The following is a 9,058-nucleotide window of genomic DNA, read 5'->3' on the forward strand; positions in this document are numbered from 1 at the left end:
GCAGGATTAGCGACACTGGTACAAAGTTTATATGCCTGTTCTTTTCTGAATCCATGAAGCTGAAGTGAAGCTTGGGCGGCATGTCTTCAACCATACCGTTTTTGTGGCCAACATAACTGATGACGTCTTAATGGAATCTTATGGAGCAACACAAGTTCCAGCTGGATTTGGAGAATAGACTGATCAAGACTGGACAAGACGAGATTGTTATGATGACACCCGAACAAGATATGCGTGTGAGGAAAGTCACGTTGCAAGAAGATGTCAACTTACCTGCAAGATCAGAGACCATCGTTAAAGTTAATTTGGATAGAAAAACGGAATTGAGCAAACTTCAGCTGATAGAACCGAGTTATGAAGAGGAAGATGATGCTGTGAAGAAGGGAGTTCTTGTAGCCCGCACCCTAGTCCAGCAGAAAAACGGCCAAGCATACGTAAAAGTCGCCAATTTGAAAGAATGTGGTCAAAGATTAAAAAAAGGCGATATAATAGCCAAATCCGAACCAGTACTTATGGTGACTAAGGAGTCGCACGAAACAAAACCAAACCCCGACAGTGACCTTCCTGAGTGTTTGGTGCACTTAATGAAAAAGACGAGCTCAATTTTGACTGATCAAGAAAAACAGACTTTTGACATGTTTGCTTCACGACTACAAGGACGTGTTCGCCTTAAATGAAACGGATTTGGGAAGCACTCATTTAGTGAGGCATAAAATTGAAACAGAGGATTATTTGCCCATTAAGCAAAGACCCAGACGACTCTCATTGGCTAAGCAGGCAGAAGTGGAAAATCTTATACAGAACATGGCGGATCGCAGCGTCATTGAGCCATCCACCAGCCCTTGGAGTTCTCCTGTGGTACTTGTTTCTAAGAAAGATGGGTCGACAAGATTCTGCGTGGACTATAGAAGACTAAATGAAGTTACTAAGAAAGACAGTAATCCCTTGCCCAGAATAGATGACACCATAGACACTCTGGCTAACGCAAAGTGGTTTTCCACCTTGGATCTAAAAAGTGGATACTGGCAAGTGGAGATGGATCAACGGGACAAAGAGAAAACTGCCTTCTCAACTGGAAATGGCTTGTGGCATTTTAACGTCATGCCTTTTGGACTTTGCAATGCTCCGGCAACCTTCGAAAGATTAATGGAAACTGTTCTACGAGGATTGACTTGGAAAACCTGTCTTGTTTATTTAGACGACATCATTATTATGGGCAAAACATTTGAAGAACACCTGCAAAACGTTGAAGAAATCTTCAAGAAGTTCAGAGGGGCGAACCTGAAATTAAATCCGAGGAAGTGCAGCTTTTTCCAAGAAGAAGTCGAATACTTGGGACACGTTATATCGTCAAAAGGAGTAAAAACCGACCCGAAGAAAACTGAAGCTGTAAAAAATTGGCCTGTTCCGAAAGACAAGCACGAATTAAGAAGTTTTCTGGGATTGTGTTCCTATTACAGAAGGTTTGTTCGTGGATTTGCTGATATAGCCAGACCCCTACACAAATTGACGGAGAATAACCAGCCCTTCGAATGGACTACAACATGTCAAGATGCCATGGAAGAACTGAAAGTAACCCTTTGTTCTCCACCAGTTTTGGCTTTTCCACGACCTGGGGAAGAGTTTATTGTGGACGCAGATGCTAGTAATATTGGTTTAGGCGGAGTTTTATCTCAAATCCAAGATGGTGAAGAACGAGTGATCGCCTATTTCAGCAAATCACTATCAAAGCCAGAGAGAAATTATTGCGTAACTAGGAAGGAGCTGTTAGCCGTAGTGAAAACAGTCGAGCAGTTTTACAAATACCTGTACGGACAACGATTCAAACTAAGGACGGATCATGCCTCTCTGAAATGGCTATTTCAATTCAAAAATCCAGAAGGACAAATAGCTCGATGGTTGCAAAGACTTCAAGAATATGACTTCCAGATTGAACACAGAAAGGGACGTTTGCACGGAAACGCGGACGCAGTGTCACGAAGACCTTGTGTGGAAGGTTGCAATCACTGTAAACGCCTGGAGATAGCTGAATTTGGAAAGTCTTGTCGAAGGATCGCTCTGAAAAATGACATCGCATGGGATCGGGAAAACTTGGCTGCCGATCAACGAGAAGACCCCGATTTAGGACAGATAATTAACTGGAAAGAGCGTGCAGAAAGACCAAATTGGGAGGAGATTTCCGCTAAGTCTCCAACATTAAAGGGATATTGGGCATTATGGGAGTCCCTTATTATTGATGGAGATTTACTAAAAAGAAAATTTTGGCATCAAGCACTTTGGCATCAACAAAACGTTAAATAAAGTTAGGGAAAGGTTCTATTGGCTACAAAGCCGCTCAGATGTAGAAGATTGGTGTCGGCGTTGCGCAGACTCTTTCAGTAGCAAGGGTCCCAAAACTCGGAGCCGAGGATGTATGAAGCAGTATAATGTCGGAGCTCCGTTTGAGAGGATTGCCGTTGATGTAGCTGGACCTTCTCCCAAAACTAATTCCGGAAATCGCTATGTCTTGGTCGCAATGGACTACTTCAGTAAATGGCCAGAAGTGTACGCAATACCAAACCAGGAAGCCGCTACTGTAGCAGAAGTTCTGGTTGACAACTTCTTCTGCAGATTTGGAGTACCGAGGGAGCTGCATTCGGATCAAGGGCGTAATTTCGAATCGGCAGTATTCACGGAAGTGCGTGACCGATTGGGAATTAAGAAAACCAGAACTACTCCATTACACCCACAGTCAGACGGAATGGTGGAACGTTTCAACCGGACACTAGACAACTACCTAAGGACAGTCGTCGATAACAATCAGACAGATTGGGATCAGCACATTCCGTTGTTCCTGATGGCTTATCGATCGGCAGTACATGATTCCACTGGCAAAACACCAGCTAGTGTTGTCTTTGGAAGGGAGCTTCGTTTGCCAATGGATCTTCTTTTTGGACGACCGGAAGAACCCCCAGCCTCTTGTGATAGCTATTCAGAAAAATTGGCGCAACGCTTGCACGTGATCCATGAGGAAGTCCGGCAGAAGTTGAAATTTGCAAGCGACCGACTAAAGACAAGATATGACAAAAGGGCCAACAGCAGCGGATTCCAAGCCGGTGCTCAGGTCTGGTTATACAATCCTGCTCGAAAGAAAGGAAAGTCACCGAAGCTACAGAGGTCATGGGAGGGACCCTACGACGTTATAAAGCGTCTGAACGACGTCGTCTACAGAATACAGCGAGGACATCGGGCGAAAATGAAAATAGTTCACCTGGATCGACTTGCACCTTACCAACCACCCAAAGCTGGTGAAGTTGATGATCGGGACGATCAACTCTAGGAGGGGGGCAGTGTTGCGAAGCGAACTTTTGATTATTAGTTAGGATTTCTTTAGTTATTTGTTGTTACCCCTGTATATTACGTTGCTTTGTTTACGTTCTACATTCTTTTGTCTGTGTTCTAGAAAATCCTGGCTCCGTTGCTTATATAGAGAGAGATTTATGTTATAGCTTAACGAGTGTGAGAGAGAAAGTCAATTTCATGAATATTTGGGAACTTTCTAGAAACCATGGAAGCCTATATAAGCAGCTGAACCAGGCCTGGTAGTGAGTTGTTGAGTTGAAGGTTGTAGTGAAGTCGAAGTTGTCAGATAACGAGGTTAAAAGTCAGTGTCAGTTTATTGTTTGTAAACAATATACAGTGTTGTACAAGAAGTGTGTTATTAAGGAGTACGACGGTACAATAATATACTATGCAACTGACAAGACAAAAAACACATACAGGTCACAGAACACATTTCTCTTAGACTAATAACAAAAATTCGACCCCAAAACTCGCTACACAACCCATCCAATTAATTTTTGTACGAACGAACAAAAATAATTACACACAAATGAACAAAACATAAAAATAACACAAATATTATATTAAGCAGTGTCCCCTAATAAATGATAGCAGCTTGGTAGGGCACGATTTTTTAATTTTGAATAAATGGGAGAATTTCGCCAAACTCTAGCATCATGTGCAGACCCTGGCCATCCTGTTTCGATGTCTATAAATTCCATTTGGGCATTTGCATATTCCATTTGGGCATTGCATATTCCCTGAAAAGTATAAAGTTTTTTTCAAATTCATAGTAATAAGTAAAAATTAAAATTTGCAAAATGTTCAACCTGCAAAATAACTGAATGTACTCCTTTTCGACAACAGAATGAATCACCTCTTCTTTTTCCAAGAATCTGGATATGACTTCCATCTACACATCCAACTACTTGTGGAAAACTTCTTCTTCACAATTCATCAAATTCATTAACAGTTTTCTCAATATTTTGATGCCATTTGATATAACTGTCTTTTCGAGATGTTATAAACATTACTGTTTTTAAAAATATGGTGTGAGCATGACCAGGGCTAAATTGGAAGCGATCAGCTACTGTACTGAAACTCTCCTGGTTTACCAGAAGCCACAATGTCAAAAGAAAACACTGCAGTGGTTTTACAGCAGGTCTGCCCATGGTTTTAACTTCTACCAAACCATCCATTTTCTTTAAAAAGTCCTAATAGTAAAACAAATTCCTAGTTTATGAATATAATAATAGCCTTTACCTCAACAAGGGTCCTTGTTAAGCGAAAATGAGCTTGAACATCGTTGTCGGAATACCTCCTAAATAACTATTAACTTTATCGTGACGCTCCCGTGTTTTATACACAATAATTATTATTTGATCCTCATCAGAGGAGCTTGAATCTTTATCAAAAATGTAAATGAATTGTGGTGCAATTTATTGACAAAATGTAACCCTATTGCTGCTAACATTATAATATTCTCTACAAATTTGGAAATTCGTTAAATTACTTATAAATTTGAATTCAAACTAAAGGTGCGAAAAGTTTACAAATCATAACAATAAAAATGACATTTAAGTCAATACTCAGCAACAGGGCTATTTCTTTGGAGTAACCACAACATACCTATTTACGTCAATCGGTAACCACGCGTATTTCTTTGCATTTGTTGTTATAACAATGACGTCACACGTGATCACAGCGGTAACTTACTATTGAAGATAGTTAGCTGAATAGGTTAGGTTAGGTTAGGTACCGATATCTGAATAGGTTAGGTTTACCGTAATGTGTGATAATCAGATGTGACAATGCTTATTTTGAAATTAAAATATCAAAAGCCTATACCAAACCTATAGACCTATAGTGCATATTGCAAATTCTGAGACGCTATGCAGGAATACCCAGTATTAATAAATAATGAAGAATTTGAATAAATGATTCTTCTGAAATAATAGTCTTAAGTTTTCAAGTCAGTTGTCTTCCTAATTCACAATTACTATATTATTTATTTATACTTCACGCTATTCACTTCACTTTAAAATTTATCAAGTAATTTATATATTATGGGTACTTTATATTTATTTTTATTTACTTGCTTTGGTTTATAACTTATTGTTGTAATTTGTGTAATTTGTTAATTAAACAACACTAAACGAAGATTGGTATGGGCTGCTGCAGCTCATTATTCAGGGGAAAATATTTGGCCATAAAGGATCAGAACGGACTTCAAAACCTCAGACAATGGTTTGCCTTAACCACTACTGAACTGTTCCGTGCAGCAGCCAATAAGGTCAGAATAGCCATGCTAGTCGCCAGCATCCGAACCGGATAGGTACTGCAAGAAGAAGAACAAATTAAACTTTTTTAATATCATTGTTGTAGATGACCAATGACCAAGAGAAGGACCAAAAGTGAGCCCCCATGATATTGAAGGACATTTGAACATCCAAAGACTTATTTGTCAATGATTCCGGATATTGCAAGATGGGTTCATTAATTAATAGATTTTTACAAGTTTCAAAACAAGTTATGAATTCATTATTGTGCTCGATGGTAGCACCCTTCTTTAAACATTTATTTAGTGGTTTAGTTAATTTTGCGGTATTGTTAATAAAACGCCGATAGTAACCCAAAAGTCCTAAGAAACCTTTTCGTTGTTTTGTTGTTTTAGGAATAGGAAAATTCTTTATTGCTTTAATTTTAGCTGGATTTGGTTTTACACACGATGGTGTTACTACATGACCTAAGAAAGCAACTCCACGTCTTAAAAACTCGCTTTTATCGAGTTGAATTTTGAAATTTGAGTCTCTTAATCTCTGGAAAACAAGCTTGAGATTTTCTATGTGTTCTTGCAAGGATGTTGAGAGTACAATTATATCGTCAAGATACACAAGACACTTTTCATTTTGTATACCACGCAGTATGGAATCCATGATTTGCTGAAAGGTTGCGGGCGCGTTTTTTAACCAGAAGGGATATTTTTTGTCAATCGTCTTTTCATTTAACTTAATCAATAACCGCTCGCCATTTTTGCTTTCCGGTAGCATCCAACTTCTTTGGTACCACCCAAATTGGTGATGACCAAGGCGAATCCGAAGGCTTAATGATCTTTTGATCTAACATTTTCTTTATTTGGTATTTGACTTATTTGGTTATTGACGTAAGTTTCTCTAGTAAAACCAGGCTCGCCATTCAGAACTTTATACCACTGTCTAATTGTTTGTGGGTGAGGCAACAAATTATTAAATTTTTTACGCACATAATCGTAAGCATGCGCTGAATAAAAATGTAATGTTAATGCAAATGCTCTTATTTCCTCAGAGTATTTTCTGTTTTTTGCTACCAACTGCCTATCCATTATTTCTCTGAGGGAATCTGGAGTATTTTCCTAAAACAAAACAATTGATATTGAAACAACGGAGTTATAAAAACATGCTTATTACTAACTATTGTTGGTGCAAAACCATGAGTTTGAAAAAAAAAACAATAAAAAGGGAAGCAAATACAAGGTGTGCCTGAACAATTAATAATGATTGTATAATCTCTTTACTCCCTAATTTATTTTTCATAACTATTATTTTATTTTCTCCCACAGTAAAAATATGTTTGCTAACATTTTTTCTCATTTTCTGCCACTATGTACATAAAGCTAATATTTGCCCCATTTATATGTATACCAGGTGTCCAAGCGCACCCTGGACATAGGAGATTAACATGGGAAAACGGTTTTGATTTTTTTGCGCCTGTACGGTTGATTTGATTGAAAAAACGTATTAATGAAAGTTGTAGTACTTATCACGGACTAGTTTTCTGTATTTTTTTCAGATCTCTAACTTAAGCCCTTTCGTCGTAAAACACGAACAAAAATTAGAAAATTTAAACTTTTTACGTGCACTGTATAAGCGGTTGTCGAGCAACGGATCAACAGATCATTGTTGCTGGTACGGTTGCTCGGCAACCGCTTATACAGTGCACGTAAAAAGTTTAAATTTTCGCATTTTTGTTCGTGTTTTACGACGAAAGGGCTCAAGTTAGAGATCTGAAAAAAATACAGAAAACAGTCCGTAATTGGTACTACCACTTTCATTAATACAATTTTTCAATCAAAGCAACCGTACAGGAAAATGTGCAAAAAAATGAAAACTGTTTTCCCATGTTAATCTCCTATGTCCAGGGTGCTCTTGGACACCTGGTATGTTAAAGCTCACCCTGTATGGACATATTTAAGTTTGGAAAAGAAAAAAACAATGATAAATAACATTTCCAACCGAGTTTGATTTTGCATATTCAGAATTTTAATGCTGCACTCATGAAATTTAACTTCTAACTGATAAATTTTCACAATGTGTTTGTCTCAGAAGACAGTGTTCCAATTTCAAATTATTGTACAGGGTGCTGCATTTTCGACGGTTTTACGGGGTACAGAGAAAACGGTAATAGATAGAAAAAAAGTAGCATACGTGTTCTGATGTCATTTTCCGAGCTGAGATGACTGGCGAAGAGTGCGCTGCGCAAACTTCTTTTGTTTCAAAGATACGGCGGGTTTTTGAAAAATGGTCATTTTGGAACCTCCTTTGTATTTCATTTGCTATTAAAATTATCAAAAAAGGAAAAACGGTTTCCGGTAGAAGTTTTGACGTAGAATTCAATGGCGTAGTCAGTTTTTTTCTATTACGTTTAGTTTCTGACATATGACAGTAAGTTATATTTTTTTAAATGGAACACCCTATATATTTTTATGTCATTTAATTGTGTTGATTTTTACTCTTTCAACGGTTTATTAAAACATATAAATTTGTAAATGTTAATCTTGGTAATTAGCGAAAAGGCGTTTCTTTAACAAAAACGGGCTAAATAATATGTATAAAAATACCCCCAGTCGAAACAAAATTTGGCTATGTTCATATTAACATGTTACATGTCGTTTATAAACCGGTTTTTTTAACTTTTTGGTACTTGGGGCTGGAACTGCCTTATGAGAAAGTTTAGTTTTTGGCCAAACACTAGTATCATAGTCTTCTTGACGAAAATGTTTTGAACATATGAGTGATTGTCCTGTAAGGTCCCTTTCTTGTATATGACAAGCTTTAATCCAAGCTTGACAAATAATCTGATTACGAGGGAATCTAAAAAAAAAAAACAAAATAAAATTAGGTACAGGGTAAATTACCTTTAATAGAATAAGTCTAAGAATATTGTAGTCTTATGATGAAATTATTATTTATTTCAAAATTAACTAGGTTCGCTTTGCTTAATTTTTATGAAATATTAACATTATTTTTGCCATATAGTCCTGGCCGCTTAAGGCTGTAAAACCAAAAGAAGAAGAACATTATTTTTGATGTTTTTCATTGGCAATTCCAGTGCAAAGCTATTGGATTATATTACACTCTATCAAATGCCATTGAAAATTGTTACATGGTGTAATGCACCAGTACCTACACTAGTATTGCAATTTGCGAGTGAAAAACGCCAATATGGAGAGCATACTTAAAATGCTTATAATACCTAAGTTTATCTGACATATTCACTATAAGATATACTATAAGATTTTGTGTAACGAATGAATGTTTGTAGGGCGAGCGCAGCGAGGTCCTACAAATTGAATGAGCATGTTTTAAGCTAAGTTAACTGTTTTTATTCAAACTAACATTAATACTAAAATTCCAATATTAACATTCACTGAAAAGTGAAAATCATTGCAGTTTACAGTGTTCTTTTATGTTTAACACAA

This window comes from Ips typographus, linkage group LG12 (assembly GCF_016097725.1).
Source record: "Ips typographus isolate SLU linkage group LG12, UJ_Ityp_2.0, whole genome shotgun sequence".
In the NCBI taxonomy this organism is placed as follows: Eukaryota; Metazoa; Arthropoda; class Insecta; order Coleoptera; family Curculionidae; genus Ips; species Ips typographus.